Source organism: Pezoporus occidentalis, unplaced genomic scaffold (assembly GCF_034315485.1).
Source record: "Pezoporus occidentalis ecotype Australia unplaced genomic scaffold, CSIRO_AGI_Poc_V1 ctg27, whole genome shotgun sequence".
NCBI classification, from domain to species: Eukaryota; Metazoa; Chordata; class Aves; order Psittaciformes; family Psittacidae; genus Pezoporus; species Pezoporus occidentalis.
In genome coordinates, this window is record NW_026914611.1 from 6,433,395 (window position 1) to 6,452,073 (window position 18,679).

At 38.1% G+C, this 18,679-nt stretch overlaps 1 protein-coding gene and 1 pseudogene across 3 annotated transcripts in view; both read left to right on the plus strand.

The window, feature by feature from the left end:
* GPC6 (glypican 6) overlaps nt 1-18,679 on the plus strand; it is a 725,860-nt gene that overhangs the window by 514,308 nt on the left and 192,873 nt on the right. The window lies entirely within an intron of this gene.
* LOC134166785 (U2 spliceosomal RNA) lies at nt 2,073-2,213 on the plus strand (annotated as a pseudogene).

The following is an 18,679-nucleotide window of genomic DNA, read 5'->3' on the forward strand; positions in this document are numbered from 1 at the left end:
GAAAGCATGCTTTAAAGACTATTTGCTGAAGACTCTCCTGTGCAATAGAAAGCAAGATGTTGGTTATCCAGAGCACAACAGAGTGTATATTGCTTTGCTTATGCTCCTGTTTCATTTCACGATGTTAATGAATCACAAGATGGAGAACAACAGTCCGGACAGGCTGGACAGTAAAACAGTCTGTGTGGATCATATGCAAGTACAGAGATTGAAAGGGAGCATCTTAAATTGTTTTCCTAATTTCTAAAGTGAAGAAGAGCGTCAGATTTTTAAGATATCCCAGTAAGGGATACCTTAAATATACATTGCTGAGTTTTAATAATCAGCCACTGGCTCCTCATATAATACACAATGTCTTGTGTATTAATATTAATATACAGAGTAGCACAGAAGCAGAACGATACTTTATAAATAGCTCACTATCTATTTATAGGATCAATAAATCCCCACTGCATTATGTGGGCCCAAATCATGTGAGATCACCTTATAGCTCCATGTTAACATTTCCCCTTTTACAGTCTTTCAAACGCACATTAGATTTTCACAAAGCTACTTGTAAATATAAATACCATATATAAAATATTTAAATGATGCTGAAAGGGCACCTTGTGATGGTGACTGTGGTCTGGAATGACCCGTTTATGGGATGTGTGCCTACGTTTCTGCTGAGTATTGCTGCTGCAGCTTTTGGAACTGCATAGTAGAAAGTAAATGTAAATCTTCATCCCACCATTTAAGTATTCTATCCTTTTCTTTTCTTTTCTTTTCTTTTCTTTTCTTTTCTTTTCTTTTCTTTTCTTTTCTTTTCTTTTCTTTTCTTTTCTTTTCTTTTCTTTTTTTTTCTTTTCTTTTCTTTTGTTTTAAATCTCTTCCCTACCGACACAAAATGTATCAACAGAGGGGTCCTCACTAGTGTCTGTGTGTCTTACCTCCAAGCCACGGTAAAAGAAACAAAGGAATGTATTTAAGTTTATAATAGTTGGGAGAATTAATATCTCTACAGTAATAATAGGGATTCTTCTCAGCATTTGTCTCCAAGTTAATTTGTGTGCTAAAGAAAAACATGGTCTAACGTATTAACACGAGATGACTACATTATATGAAGTCAAGTGTATAATTTTCCTGAAATTGTTTAATTGGATCATATTAAAACAAACTAGTTCTGTGTAAAAGATCCATCTTTCTTCTTCCTTCACACTCAAGTCCACATAAACAAACAATCATCTAAATATATAGTAAAATTAGATGCATTGTCTTGTTCCCTAATATTTAACAGAACGGTGAATTACAACAGCAAAATGCCTCTATTACACTTATTATAAAATTACAGCTTAGGTACTATAAATTTTGGAAAGTATTCTAATGGAAAGTGAGGACATTGTAGCACTGGTTTGAAATAAGTGAGTACCCAAGGAAAGAAAATTTGCTGAGTTCAAACTGGTTATTTGTTCACTCTTGCAGGAAGTGAACAGAAATGTACACTATAAAATTATATCCAACAATCAGGTTTGCTCTTTTATGGAGAGATAGACTAAATGTGAATTTACTATTCAGCTTCATTTAATCTATTGTGAATTTTAGGTTGATGTGCAAAACAGAGGTAGAGTCTACAAGCATATGAAAACATTCCTTTTAATATTTTCGCCTTATAAATTCTCATCAGGTATGGGGTAGTTGTTTTTTGTTTTTTTTTTTCTTTAGCCAAAACTGAGCAATATAATGCATTCTATGTTGAACTGACAAGGACCTAGAAGGCATCAGATCTATAAATATAAAAATTAAAAGAAAATATTAAGCTGGGGAAAAAATATAGCCAAAGATTATTTTCTTTCGCTCAGACATTTTGCCATAGTAATGTAAAACCCAACAATTTCAATTATCACAATACACTACTGTAATTGTCTTGATTTATAGTTCTTACTTTCTTAAGTGCAGAAATCACTCATACAAAATAACATTTACGTGTTATGGTTTAGATCTGTCAACAACCCTTGGAAACACTTATCCTATATCATCCTCAGTGGGATGGAAGCACTCTGCAGTACGTACTGAAAAACCTGTCCCAGATGCACATTTCCCAGCCTTTTGCTAAGATCAAGTGCATCATCTTTTCTTACCATTTTAATATATGATACATCCTCAGCTTGAAGATTTTGTATTAAATGGATTTGGAGGGCATGGGTAGGAGTACCTGCTTCTTCCATCCACTCTATACATCAACCTGTGCTACCAGGAACCATGGCCAAATCGTGACTGTGTGTCAAGATGTGATATCTGCACATAAACCCACTCTGTATGGTGTGGGCTGACCTGCTCCTGAATACACCTGCGGCCAAGGGATTTTGTATTTCTCCCCCAGCATGCCAAGTTCTCCTTTAACAAAGTGAAAGATGTTCAGCTTGTTAAATAAGATGTCAGCCCCTGCTAGATGGCAAAGCCCCCATTCATGATGAACCTGAAAGGACTACAGAGATTGGACTGAATAACAATTTGACTCATGTCTCTAAGTGGCAAATGAATGAATTTATTGCTGCCTAAGTTAGATAATCCAGTGAAAGTAAAATACAGAACTGTATAATGGCTACCTGACAGTAAATTTGTATTTAAGCCAATTCACTGCCATTTGTCTTTATCCGATTAAGCCACCTGATTTATAAAACATGCTGGAATACAATTTATATACAGCTGTATAATCCACCTCGTGGTCTGGTTTCCAGAACCACAAGGATAAACACGCTCAAACCATAAAGGCACTCTCAATGCCAGATATCCATTTATAATGCCTGCTGAAAGATGTCTCATTACCATCTCCAGTATGGATGAACTGTCAGCTACAGTACCACAACCTCCTTCCAAATCTTTTAAAAGTAAGTGAAGTTTCAGTCATGTCCAAAACACAAAGGTATTTCACAAGCTAGGAGATTTCCTTATCAGTGCAGTACTTTCATTCACTTTCAGTGAAGAAGATAAAGAGACATCACTGTGAAGCTGGTACTAATGTAAAACTTCAATGGAGAGACCAAATTTTCAAATGGGTATGAGAAATGCCACAAACTTGGTAGTGTGTTGGGTATATAAAGGTGAACATTGGAACAGATTCTGAACCTGACAACTTTGGTCCAGGTACCACAAACCACCATTAAAAAGTACATTTTCCCCATGCCAGACCATTCAGCAAAGAGTACATTGTTTCCAACAGTATCTCTAGATATGTCATAAGTAGAATACTAGTTCTTAAAGATCTATGTCTTACAAGGCTGCTGAAACATTCCTAATGAAAAACTAGAGGGTAGAAGACACCTGGTTTTCTTTCTTAAACAGCAGCAGAGTGAATAAAATAGATGCTACACTGACAGCTACCAAGGTTCAAGTTTTTATTTACATGGGCAAATGCTGTGAGGTTCAAAGCTGTGCAAGGTCTCCTGGCAATCCCGTGTATTGCCTGGATTTGAAGCACTGCTTCCAGAACAAAAGAAAGAGTAAATTTGCTTATGCTTACTTGATTTTCAGAATAACTGCATAAGATATTTTAAATGTAACAACCAACAGTAACTGGATTCTATAACATGAGTATCTCTGGCGCAGTAATCAAACTGGGATCACCTGCTGATTCCTCATGTCAGTAAAATGCGATTTGATGTGTGGGGATAATATCACGTGTTTAATTCTATATTTAGGCACCAACATCTGATGTAGTTATTTGGAACCTTTTTAGAGATAAGAGAGAGAAACAAATACAGGGTTTAGTCAACCTCAGATTTAAGGAGGTATAAGTGTCTCAGATTTTAGTTAGAATAATCAGGAAATTATTATAAAACACACAAATGAGAAAGCTTGGAGCTGTTTTAATGTCAACACTAAAAGCTATGTATATTTACCTTTATTCTCCCTGCGTTATTCTTTGCTGTCTTGGTCAGTGACATTGACTCTCCTCCAACCTCAGAAACACATTTCAACCAGACTTTGTTCCTTTTCTCTTTGTGTAAAACATTTGGGCTTTCGAGAATAGAAAATGGAGCTGTGAGGGTGGCTGAGTTTCTTCTTAATACAGAAAGGTCAGTCTTTAGTAAGTAGATTAGGATATGTCAGGTGGCCCAGACCTGCCCTTTACTAAGTGCCAAAACACCAGGGTTGATCCAGCTGTTCTTCTGTGCATTGTCAACAACTGCAGATATAAACCCCAAAGACAGCTTTGGCAAATAATATTGGAATAATAAAAGTACAAAAATATAGAAATATTTCCTAGTACAGAATGACTCTTGGAAGTGGGTTCCTACTATAATCAGCCCTTTACAACCCATGTTCCCATTTCCTCCTCTACCTACCACGCTTCTGACTGGCTGCATGAACAGACTTACAAAATGGTGAGATCAGTGACATTGCTGCTGCTAGAGATCAGACAAAAAGGACTGCTGGGCACCTACTGTGATAAGGAAAAGTTGAAGACATTAAAAGTAAAAAAGACTTTATAAAGAGAATACATTGAGCCAAGACTGGAATCTTGAAGCACATTAAGTAGTCTCTCTCTCTTAAACCTTAGAATTGTCAAGTGTCAAGGGCAGTGAAAGACAACCTGAACCAGGGTAATTTCCCTATAGCTGGATTTCTTCATTCAGAGGAAAAGCATTAACAAAACATTTTATATATTATCTCTCCAGTTTAGATGTATATGTTCCCTCTGTAGTAGTTGAAAAGAGATGTGAAAATTTTAACACTATTACTTATGAACTTTGGTGCACAAGAGAGAAATTTCTTCAGTCTTCCTTTTTTTTTTTTGACATATTGTTCTTGCTATACTATCATTTAATGGAGAGTCACATGATACCAATTAAGCATGCAAACCCCTTATGTACTCCATTCTATTTGTTTATTTTTTGAATGTCTGATTAGTAAGTGGCAACTGGAGATGATTATTACAGAAAGCTCTTAAGGTTACTTACTCATGTCATATGCTGAGTTTTTCTCTCTCTCAGGAAAAGTTTTAAAATAAGAATAGCATTTGCAAGAGAAAAGTCCACACGTTGGACTAAATAACACTTCGCTATGTCACTGGGAGTACTTGCAGAAGGCTGTGTTTCATGCATTATATCTTTTATCTTTCATATTCTGTGAATGATATAGTTTTGGTTTGATTTTTTTGTAATAATGTAAAAATACAGTATACCAGAGAAAAAAGAGTCTTTGGAGATGAAGCTTTCATCAATATGGTGGGATACAGTGAAGATCAGATTAAACTCTGCAGATGGATTTTATGTATTATTCTTATTAAAAAAAAATAAATTAGATTTTACTCCCTTTTATTGATTAATTAGACTCTAAATCTCTAATCAACTTTTTTGTGAAAGTGAGTTATTTTTTCCCACAATATAATTATTGTCTAAGATCTTTGTTCTGAGCAACACTGTACTATGTATAGTACAAGCCCAGAATTAGATGCTTCCATGTTCTAAAACACTAAACATAATCCTGCATTTAAAATGTGAATTCTGCTTATTTTTACATGTTACTTTTCATATAATAACATTATAATGACAACCAGTTGCAGCTTCTTAATTGTTGAGTCTTAAAATCTGTGTAATTTGACAAAATAGATTAAATCTTGGTACACAAGAGATTTAACCCTGAATTAATGATAACTTTTTATTAGTCACAAATTTGCCAAATAGATCTGTTTCAGAATTAGGAGAATCAAGGATCTAATAGTCAGCAATGCAATTTTGATTGTTCAGTTTATGTTGGTGTCACTTCATAGATGCTTAAATTTAAAAAAATGTTTCTATAGCAAACCCTTTGCTGTTGTATCTTAAGTCCCAATTACTTATTAACTTCTTGTAGGTCCCAATTAAATTACTTGCATTTAGTATGAACAGTCAGTTTAGAGTCTATTTCTAGAGATGGTAAAAAAAAATAAAAATTAAACCACTCAAGAAGAGCAGGAAAACCATTTGAACATTGGTTTGTTTGCATGAAATGTAGAGAAATTTTGATCTGAAAACCCTCAGAGAATTCAAGACGTGCTTCCTGTACTTAGAATTATATCACAGAATATTCTGAATGGAAAAGTGAAAACATTTGCTTGCTTGCTTTTTTATGGGAATATGACAGCATGTGAGGTATAATACGTTAAAATTTTCTTCAGTGCATATTTTCATTCCCTACTCACTTATGAACACAAAAGAAAAGTGAAGATGGAGTTGCAGACATCAAACTCAAGTGCAGTCTATTCTGGGAACCATTTATAGTCTAAGTAAAAGTGTAGTTAAATAATGACTTCGTTTCAGCAGGATCCCATGGTAAGAATCAATAGTCAGGCCACTGATCTTGCATTAATTTGCCCTTACATTGTCACTAAATCTTGTCACAGTCACACTTTTGTGACACCCTGAATTAACTTTGACTATAACCTTCATTTTAAAATAGAAGTTAGAGTTATTTTTCTTTTTCTTCCCCTCTCCAAGGCTTCAATGTCTGCTTTCTGCAATTACTAATATTCAGCATAATTCACGTATACAAGACATGATCTTCAATTTTAAAAGGCGTTAACAGGTGTAACAATCCTCATGTCATGCAAAGATGTCTTCCAAAACATAATGAAAACGGTTACATGTTTAACTTACCTGAGCCTTGGCTGAAAATCACTTTACTTTTACTTTAAGCCTTGCGTATTCCTTGAAAGTAAGCACTGCATTTTGAACTGAAGTCATAACTCCAAAAAATGCGTTAGAAAAAACATACAAAGATACAAAGAAAACAAAACAATTACGCCTAAAACGTTGCAATATTATTTGCAAGTTTTTGGCTTATTGTTGATGTCTTTTTTGGTTTTATTTTCCATATGAAAGAACCTTCTGATCTTTGCATTCAGCAGACAGCACCTGCAGTACATTTTAAATTTGCCTGGATTGTATTTGCTGTCAGAGATCTCGTGTTCCTGCAAATACAAAAGGCTTCCTGCTCCTTACATCTCTTCAGAGATCCACTAAAAAAATGAATTGCCTCAGAAAATTTTGTGGATACTATTTTATAGCTTTAAAACTGTATGAATACAAACATAAAGCAGCTCCCTGTCCAGACTGATAGATTGGGATTTATGGACAGACTGCATTTTCATATCAGGGTTTGTTAAGAAATGAGAAGCTGCAACGAATCTTTACTCTTCTGGAAATACAAAAAGTGCTCTTTCAATCCTATCTATCTACAAATTTCATATTATGTAATTTCTTCTCTGGTGATACTTCATTAAGTTGTACAGAAAACTCATTAGCCTCCCTCTCTGGAAAAGTCGATACAGTAAATGGATCTTTTTATTAAAAGAATCAGTTTCAGATTCTTTGCTTTCCTAAAGGCTTAGAAACTGAGTGTGGCCTCACCTTCTCAGTCTAACATCCATGGAGGGCCCTGTCCTACATGTTATACCCTGCCTTAATCCTGCGCCAGACCTGACCAGGTTACTTTCATCAAGACACTGGACTGCTTTCTGCCTCTGACTAGGAAATGGGATAGTCACCCGTTTGCCTAAAGGGTGCCTCAGTGTTCAGAGTCAGTATTGGTCCCTGAAGCTCAGCATTCATACTGTAAAAGACAGTTGCCACCAGAGCAGAGAGTAAGGAAGATCAAAGAGCTCGATATCATTTGCTGCTGTTCCTGTATCTGTGTGTTGTGAAACACAGAAGCACACAAATGAATTGATGTAATTTTTCACATCACAACATCCACAGCAAAGAACTCAGTTATGAGGAGTGAAAGGAGATTCAGTATCTTTTATATTTAGGCTTCCTTAATGGATTTTTTTCATAGTGGTTTTATCCTGTACTACCTTGTGCTACTGTTTCAGGCAGTTTGGAAATATAAATACCAGTATAAATAAATGCAGGAACAGCACTTCCTAAGAGACTCAAGAACTTGCTGATACTCCAGTACTGGTAGTCATGACCACTTCAGGGTGCACTGCTGTGTTGACATCCAACACCCACACTATTACACACAAACCACTGTCATACTAACCATAAAATTCCAGTGTGGTTTGTTTTCTGGAGTTTCCCAACACTCATTATTCATTTAATTTTCCAAAATTAAACTTACAAAACTAAGCATATAGGAACTCAGCTGGCTAGGGTCTACTGAATGCTCCAAATGACACAGACTCCTAAGGGCATATGAACAAGTTTCTGAAAGGCTATGCTTCATCCAGCATAACTTACTTTTTAAATACAATATTCTAATCAGTAGTTCTCTATTCCTTGCTGTTCATTTGGTTTGTTTTCCTGTATTCAGAGAGATTCAGATGTAGGAGGAGGGAATAGCTCAATAAAAAACTGGTACAAAATACATAACATTCTTCTTCAAAATGTGTTTTTAGCAAAGCCACTGACATACAGATCTATGCTTATTTCTGCTTTATCTCCATGTGGATTAATGCCTAATTTTGTGTGACCAAAGAAAAGGTTTATCTTTGTTACTTAACTGGACAATGCTTCTATAAAATTCAGTTTTAGAGCATTAATAAAAGCATGATAGTAAGTAATAAAGCTTAACCTACAGTATTATTTAAAATCCATATAAAAAAAAAACTGGGAAAGCTGCTAGGAGAATTTGAGCTGACAAGTCAGCATTACATGTGCTTTCTCCGTTTTCAAACTAAAAGGACCATTTTCCAGCACTCTCAGTACTTAGCTGACATTAACTTCTTGTATTAGTCCAGAAAGGGCAACTAAACAAAGCAAAACCAAGTAACATGGACATAGCTGATAAACTAGTGCCTGCCATTTCATCTTCACATCAGTCAGAGAATCAAGTAACACCAAGCAGAATCAAGCTAGAACAAAATAGATTTATTGCCACTAATGAGTGACCATAAGTGTGTTCCAAAAGGTGTATTTGAAACCCATTTGTAACCCATTTTCTTTTTGGTTTGGACATTATTACATGGTAAAGAAAATACAGACATGGGGCCTACTTGTACACAGGATAAGCTAAGAGTTAAAACATTCCATGTTCCACAGTGGCAAATTAGCTATTTTTTTTTTCTTGGAAGCCAGTAAGACAAAGCTGAGATCTGCTTGTCCTTCATCCCATAATATACTTATTACAAAACCACTATTCAGATTACAGTCGCATATTATTAGACAACAGATAGTCTTATCTAAATTGGTTGGCTAATTCAGGTTCAGGATTTCTTATTAATAAATGAATCAAGCTGTCCTAGAACTCTCCATGAAGCCAGCCATGTCTTGCAGTTAATGACTGCTATTCAGCAAGAAGCAACAAACTTATGGAAATTTGTATAAAATGTGTTACTGCAACTACTTATGAGTCTTCATTATTGTCTCCTGTAAGTGCATTTCTTCTTACACTGATAGGTACCAGAGTCTATTTTCCCACTGTGATGTAATACACTAACTCTGTGAAAAGTAAATGAAGATAATCATAATAGAAAAATCTATGAAACTGACATGACATTCAACTTTAATTTTATAGAAAAGATTTACTCTTCTAAATGAGATTTCCTGTCAAACAAGCTTTTCTAAATGTGTAATAATTCTTCTGCTATAAGCTTTCAGCTAGTAAAATATTTTTTAAAAGATGAAGAGCAGAAACCTGACTACAAGAACTTTCTGATTGTGGAAATATAAATTCTGGTTTTGCTACATGCTTTTATTTTTCATCTAAGCATTTATGTGAAATTGAGCACTACAGCTTCTGCCTACAAACTCTAAATTAAAATTCACACTGTTATCTCTATTATCCCACATACAAAACTGAAGCGCTCACTGAAGACAATACAGTGTAAGTCTGTCCCTTTTCAGGAAACATTAAGGGAGGGCTTAATCTCCAGTGACTGAAAAGCTCCTTCCTGCAATGTCTTTTTGCATCTGTCCTGGAGAACAGGCTAACTGTCGTGGTTTAAACCCAGTCAGGTAATTCGTTCGCTCACTTCCCCCCCCTTTTCTTGCCCTCCCCCTGCTCTCGGAGGGACAGAGAGGAGAATCGAAAAGAATGCAACTCCCACAGGTTGAGATAAGAACAGTTTAGTAACTAAGGTATAACACAGATCACTACTGCTACCACCAATGATAATAATGATACAGGAAATAACAAGGGAAGAGAATACATCATCTCACCACCAGCCGACCGATAACTCGCCCCCCCAGCCCGACCAAGCTCTGAACCGATACCTCCTCCAACCCTGCAGTCTCCCAGCCCTTCTGGCTAACTCCCAGTTACATCCTGGGCATGACGTGCTGTGGTATGGAATACCTCTTTGGTCAGTTTGGGTCAGGTGTCCTGTCTCTACTTCCTCCTGGCTTCCCCTCCTCCCTGGCAGAGCATGAGGCTCACAAAGTCCTTGGCCAAACCTAAACATCACTATCAGCTCCGTTCCCAAGCTGAAAGTCAAAACACTGCACTGCACCAGCTACCAAGAAGGGGAAAAATGACTGCTACTGCTGAACCCAGGACATTATCCACCCCTTATTCCATACCATTCACGTCATGCTCAGATCCCACATTTTCAATACACCCATCACTCCACTCTTATCTAAGTGCATGGACTATAAAGCTATATCCCTATAAAGCTGCTGAGTCCATCTGGTCCATAATGTCAGGCTCCATCTCTTGTAACAGTCTTCCAGAGCAGGAGAGACTGTGTGCAGTGTTCACACTCGTGAATAACCTGGGCAATAGTGTCCATTGCTAAGTCCACCCCTCGATCATGAGTCCATCTCTATGTGGCATCTCTGCTCTGATGGCCTGAAGTGCCATGGGCCCACCAGGCTTAAAATAATTCACTGTCCCCTTAAGCAGTTTCTGCACCTTGTTGCTGGGGACTCCATACAGCTGCCTTCCATCTCCGACGCTTCCAAAGCACTGGAGGGGCCCAGTGGACTAGATACTTGCCCATACTGTCCCACACACCCTGCCACTCATGACTGTCCAGCCTTGGGGAAAACCTCTTGGTCCCCCTATATTGTTGTCTAACCCCAGACAAGACCCAAACCTGACTCTGCTTAACTTTTGAGATCAGACAAAATGGTTGTGGGTAGAACACAGTCTGTGTGTGTGCCAACATGCTGATCCCCATCACAATCAGCAGGCAGGTCCCAAGGATGCCCAAAGGCCATTCAAAACCTTCAGAACTCTCAGTTGATGCTGCTGTACTTGTCACTGGGGCTGGTGTAGCTGCTGTACTTGCCGGCTCTCCCACCGCCAGCCTCTCTTTTCCTGAGTCCAGCTCTTCCTCCTCTGCCTTGCTGGGAAATGCTGCGTGGTCTCCTGCATCCTCCTGGGGCTCGGCGGGCGGCTTCCGGGGAATGCTCTCGGCCGTGGCGGGGCTGGGCTCGGCGGCGGGGCTCGGCTCCTCCGCGGGGCTCGGCTGCTCCGCGGGGCTCGGCTCCTCCGCCGCCTTCTCCCGCTGCTCTGCAGCCCCTTCCTTCTGCTCCTCGACCGCCCCGACCTCCTCCACCTGCAGCCGTCCCCTCGCGGCCTCCGGCCCCGCTCCCGCCGCCGCCTGGGCCCCGGGGCCGCTCTCCCGGGCCGGTTCGGCTGCCGCCGGCTCCCGGGGCCGCTCCCCCTCGGGTCCCCGCAGCCTCACGAAGATGGAGAGTAGGGCGAGGGCCAGGACGGTGAAGAGCAGCCGGACGGCCAGGTACAAGTCCACGGCCACGTCCGTCCCGCCCTGCTGCTGGAGCCCGCCCGTATTACAAGCCATTGCCATAAAGCACAGTGAGACAAGAACCTTAGCCCAAGCCCCATACTTGATAAACACTATCACAGCAAATACCGGCTCTACGTAAGTTACAACATTCTGAAGCTGTGAGATCAAGCGAAACAACTCTGAGAGCCAATAAATCAGCATTGTGACGAGTGACTATTAATCCGGTCAAATCTGTCGTTATCTCAACCCTTCGTGCCCCACGTTGGGCGCCAAAAAGAACTGTCGTGGTTTAAACCCAGTCAGGTAATTCGTTCGCTCACTTCCCCCCCCTTTTCTTGCCCTCCCCCTGCTCTCGGAGGGACAGAGAGGAGAATCGAAAAGAATGCAACTCCCACGGGTTGAGATAAGAACAGTTTAGTAACTAAGGTATAACACAAATCACTACTGCTACCACCAATGATAATAATGATACAGGAAATAACAAGGGAAGAGAATACATCATCTCACCACCAGCCGACCGATAACTCGCCCCCCCAGCCCGACCAAGCTCTACCCGATACCTCCTCCAACCCTGCAGTCTCCCAGCCCTTCTGGCTAACTCCCAGTTACCTCCTGGGCATGACGTGCTGTGGTATGGAATACCTCTTTGGTCAGTTTGGGTCAGGTGTCCTGTCTCTACTTCCTCCTGGCTTCCCCTCCTCCCTGGCAGAGCATGAGGCTCACAAAGTCCTTGGCCAAACCTAAACATCACTATCAGCTCTGTTCCCAAGCTGAAAGTCAAAACACTGCACTGCACCAGCTACCAAGAAGGGGAAAAATGACTGCTACTGCTGAACCCAGGACACTAACTGAAATAAATTATTGCTCTCTTCACAGAGCTTACTTACCTTTGGGTGCCCTCATGAGAGCTAGAGCTCTTCTGCACGCTAATGTGCAGTTACAATGCCTGGAAGCTACTGATGAGATGTTTCTCTCTGAAGAAAATGCAGTGGCTGTATTAGCAGGCTAACCCTTGATGACAGCAGATTTCAAAAAGCTGCAAGGTCGTGACAGAAAACCTGGCACAAACTTCGTCAGACACTGAAATGCCCCAAGTGCACAGCTGGCTCACTCTGTGCATAGCTGCCAGTGTCTGATTGGGTCTAGGTTTCTGACATGAATTTGATGGTCACACTCAAATAAGGAGATTAGCCATAAGACTGGGCTTTTCACACCTGAAATGAAAAATGGGGCCAGTTCTTAGTGCAAGTCAATACTTAATTTGCTCTTAAGGTGATCACTGAGACTGAACCAGTTGCGCTCAAAGCAATCTGCCCTGATAGAGGTCCCTCCCTGTGGCAGACAGGGAGTCAGTCTGCTTTGGCTGCAATTGACCGCTGTTTTGAGTGAGCCCATTTTCTAGGATTAACACAAACTATTGCAGAAAGCTTGAGGCTGAGCAGAGACAGAAGTTAATGCCAAGAGTGACAATGAAACAGAAGTCTTCATTGGGTCTGGAAGCTGAAAGAGATGTGGTTGAAATTACATCTTGAAAATCCAGTAATATTTCTTGATTCAGAGATAATTAACCTAGAAACAGTTGTAAAAATAATTGAGAAATCCTAAGAGAAGAATTTAAAAAATACCTAATGTTTTACCAGCCCAGCCCTTTTATGGGTTAATAAAGGGGTTCTAGATTACCAAGTAACAGTACCTTTCAAGCCATTAAATTAACAGCTATACTATACACACCAACGTTCACATCTCACAGCCATACCATGTAGAACAGAAACAGTTTTAACAAAAGAGGACACAGGTTTTGAAAGTTACCCACAACCTTGCCGGTAGTATTTGCATGCTACAGGTGTAACATAAATTCTTCATACTCACAGAAGATGAAAACCACCAGAAGCAGCAAATAGCTTCTAGGAATCAAATCCTGACCTGTGCAAATTTGATAGGAAGACATCACCTGGCCTCAAGAGCCAGACTGACCCCTCCATTTGGAAATTCATGTATGCTGTTATAAAAGAGCTCTGAAGGTAAATAATTAAAGCAGAAGTCCTCGTGAGTCAAAGAGGAATAGATCCTCAGGATCTGTTGGAGGCCATAGACATTTCTACATGACGCTGGAAGAAATCAGCACACTCCCTTTTAAGTGAGATGCAGTGCGTTGTTTTCTCCAGGAAGAAAGCAGAGGAAGTACTTTTTATTAAGAGAGTGTCTTAAAGTTTATGTGCCAGAAGAGCTGGTGGGATTTGAAAAGCCTAACAATCTATTAGATTCCTTCCTTATTTCTGTGCAACAGAAAATTTCTCATCTCCTGGGAGTGAAAGAAAGAAATCATTTGAAAGTTTTTTTCACCTTATCTTTGCCCTTGAAATGCTGGGGAAACAACAGGCAAAATCCATACCTCAAATTCTATTACATGTGGGCTTACTCTAACAAGAGATGTGAAAGGTAAATATTTTTCCAGAAAATTTGCAGGACACATTTTTCAGCTCAGTAATATCTCACAGCATGTAAACCCTCATATACTGTAGTATTTTGTCAGCTTGCACTATTTTCAGTCTAAGAAATTCTCAGTTTGATCATGTTTGTAATCAAGCAGCATGCTTCCAGCTACTTTGTTTGAAATTTGATTATGCCTCTGACAGGTAAAATTTAAGGGATGTAAGAAGAACATTTTGATGTTGACATCTGAGCATTCAACATTTTATTTTGTAAAAACTTAAATAGTAAAAAAAAATGCTTTAAAACATCTCACAGAAGTGATTCAAGAGATTAAAAAAACAGCTTTAGAAAAAATATCCCTGTGACTGCCGCATTCCAAGTGGTTTTCTAAATTTGGATTTTCTGCATTCAGATAATCTGATAAGTAATTTTCCCAGTTTCCTAAAAATAGGAGAAGCTATTATTTTCCTCTGTAAATAGAGGTTCAGTCATACCCATTTTGTCCTTGTGTGATTTTGCCCTTGACTTCTGTGGGGAAGTTACGAAATTCCACAGTTCATTTCTCCAAGAATAATTTATCATTTGATACACAACCTCCTGATGTAATCACTTAGAGACTTCCAGTCCTTATTTTCCTGTAGCCAGTTTCAGAATTACATGTCATGATAACTGAGGTAAATCACAGATTAAAATGGCACTTATGAGCAGCATTGAAAAATTCTGGAACATAGCTTTTAGGGTTTTATCCATATATATACCTTTAAAAATTGCTTGTGATATGTTGTTTGTTTTTTTTCATTTGTAAAATGGAAGAGCAATATTTGTCAGCCTTCCAGAACTACATATATATACAGGAACACAACTATAGACATACTAAGAAGACCAAATAATAAAGTATGAAAAATGCCTCAAATTTTAATAAAGTATTGAAATTAAATCAATTTGCCATATTTCTCATGATGTCAACATTGTTGACAATGAAAAAGGACATCTCAGTTGGACAAGGACAATGGCTAAAAGTTCCTCTTCTTTTAGAAAAAAATAAGATGGTTCCTCTCAGTTGCAGTGTGGTAACTGCTTAATGCGACACAGTTTGTATCAAACAGTAAATGTGTAATTTCTTTTTTACAGTATAAAATTTTCAAGGGTTCAATTATATTGCCCTAAATTTTTTTCTAATAGCTTGATTACCATATCGAACTATAAATTCTTTGTTTTCTAAAAAAAATATATGTTATTGGATGTGAAAATATTACACGTAAATTTACCTTGTTTGATCTCATCACATTCTAGAGATATACTATCCCAGAATTGAGGGAATTGTACATCTGTTTAACTGGCTGTAGCTATTTATTTTTATTTTTGTATTATTCAAGCACAAAGTCAAAGATGCAAGTATGAAGCTGTAGTACTCAAACCAGGTCTCCTACCATTCAGTCATCTGGAATGCTATGAATTGTTAAAAAGATAACTATTTATATCTTTAAGAGGTTAGTATTAGACTGGACATTTGGTTGATATAAGCAAGTATTCTCAAATTGATCTACAATATAAATTCCCAACTGAGTATGACTGATGCAGTATTTCTGGTTTTATATCAGGTTGTGCTATTAAAGCAGTGAATTGAGATCTTAGCATCTAAAAGCCAGACTGAAACAATGAGAAGTACTTCAATAAAGCATTCAAATATCTTGTGAATATTTCTATGTAGTTACAGAGATATTTTCAGCTGAAATTTGATGAAAGGAACTTGCTTGATATCTACATTATTGAATAAAATCAGCACTAGCACAGTGCTCATGAAAATAGCTAAAATATGGACAAGGAATAAAACAAATCATTTGGATCCAACTGTGAGCAAATCTTGTTTGAAGAAAAGAAAGAGCAAAAGGAAGAAAAGCATCATTGCCAGCTAGGCTTTACCTGCTTTTCCTGGTATTAAAAAATAAAATAAAAAATAGGGAGCAATTGTAACATTTTGAGAAGATAGTTTCAAATATATATGACAATAGCAAATGATTGGGCTAAATTTTAGTCTTTGTACTAAAGTGAATTAAAAATGAAAGAAAAAAGTGCCTCTAGCTCTTAGGATGGGTGATCCAAAGGTTTGCTGTAATCCTGTGTACCTTATAAAGTTTACTTCATGATACATCTCAATCTGATCTAAGTTACTTTACTGTTGCAAAGGGTGATTAGAAACCCTTTTTTTGTGCTTAGGAAAAGTATCCTCAGTTCTAGCAGGCTTAATGCAATAATCAGCAGTTCTTAATTAAAGGTTTTTCTTCCCTCTCTTCTGAAATTACAAGCATGAACTTTTATTCCTTATGTCCCATTTGATTTTAAATATAATTTTGGATAGAAATACTAGAATTATACTGTGGCGATTTTGGACATAAACACTCTCTCCAGTTGTGCACCATTTACATGGGATTGCAGGAATAAAACTCACCTTCTTGTCTAAAGGAAAGTATTTGATAATTCATCTTGAACACCAAATGGGAAGGAAGTGGAAGTTTTTACTTTTTATCCAGCAGCTGGTTTTTAATGCATTCATCAAGTTTGTAAGAAATAAAATTCAATCATCTTCTGCTTCCCAGACTATGGGTTATTCTAGAGTAGAGCATTTTAAGAGTATCTACTTCCTGGTTCAGTTGGCTAGTAATCAACAGGTTCTTACCGCCAGTTTCCCCCCCAAGATCTTCATGGTCTGTGATTCCAAACGGGATCAGTTCCTTTGGGAGCACAGGTAATGCAGGAAGAAGTTGTGTCCCCCCAGCTGTTGTCTCTGGGATGGCACTCATTTGGATTAATTTTGCTCGTATTTGATAGATTTTATTACATGCCAAGATTTTATTATATGCCAAGAAATGGCAGTATCTGGACCTAAGTACGGCTTTATGCTGTGAGTTTAGGTACCTTCTTTGAAAGAAAACCGCTACTGTATTATCAGACAACATATACCAGCTACGTTGGTAGGAAATCTATAAATTAAAGTGGAGAAACCGCATGTCAGTGTATCTGATCCTTCTAAAGGTGACCGGCTGTTTAATCAGTTTGTCTGATTGCATGTACCAGAAAGAAGATTTATGTTTGTGTACCTGCCAAAGCCAAGGCTTTTGATTATAAAAAAAAGGTCAATTACATAACAAAGCATTTGCAAATGCAGTGTTACAGGAGAGTACAATTTCATGGCTTTTACCAAAGAAGTTCTCTCCTCAATTATTTATATTTGCACGTTCACCATGCAAAATCTGTTTTCTAAATGAAATAATACTCCCCCTAGAATTTCTGAAGGGGAAAACAAGTGTTGAGTAATAAAGCCCTTAAGAATCTTGCTTTGGGGTTTTTTTGTATGTATGCAAAAACATACATTCAGATAAAGCTGAAGTTGTCAGAAAATGTTACAAAATGCAGTGATACAACATGTCCTGCAGCTACTAGGTTCAACCAAAGCTCAGAAATGCACTTTTCTAATGGACTGTCTTCCTCATATGCTTATACTAGAATGAAGATGTCCTAGTCAGTCAGGGAGGCAGCATGATATAATTAATGACTCCTTTATAGCAGTTTCCCCCGTTATATCATTCAGTGTGATCTGATTGATTTATAATACACGATTTTACATGAGGGCTACTTATTTCTAAATGTTGAAGTTCATGGAAATGTTTCTGCTGTGATTGGCACAGAGCCAATTGCACTGGATTTTAAACACACACACACAAAAAAGCTGCATCCATCCATAAATATCAGTTGCAGAAAAAATATTTAAACTCCTGAGCTGAGCATCAGCTTTCCTCAGCAAATGCAGGTCTTGAACACTTCTGAATGAAATGAATATCTGCCTTTTGACTGGTCTGCAGAAAAGTAGTATTAGCCATGAGAGACTCTAATTATTTTTTTCTTTTTTTAAGATAGAAATGGGCTTTGAAAATACATTTCACAGAATTTGCCATTAGCAAGAAATAGCAAGACAATTACAGGTGGTTGAAAATCAGTTGTCTGCGATAATCTCCAGATTTCATGTGTTCATAGCTTTCTGAAATACACTCCAAGTATTTTTATATTTGGGATTTTTTTTTTAATAAAGATTTCAGCATGTTAGAGAGAAATTTCATTATTTTTTGCATGAAAGATACTTCAGCTGTTGTTGAGGGTGGAAAAAGACCTGACCATCAGCTGAGGCTGAGAACTAAAACATGGCTGCTCAGTGAAGGCTAGGTTCACAAAGGCACTTAACTGCTGTAACACAGTATTTAACTTCTAGCTTTCAGACTTCCAAGACATGATAGCTACTTACCTCTCTGACTACCCTTGTAATAAAATAAGGCTCATGTAAATATTTATGATATTTGATATATATAAATACAAAGACAGAGGCTGTCTTCTCTCCTCTTGCTATGCTTTTAAAGAATGAAATTGTCAGGAAAATTTTGTGCAAGTTCAAGATCCTATATGTGCTGTTAGTGCAAGTACAAAGTGGTTTTGGGAATTAAGTTCTGTATGGGAGAACATGTGGATTCCAGCTGAACTCAGGGGTCAACTAGGTGCTGACAACTTTACATTGACATGACTTTTGGGCCGGGGAAGAAGCAT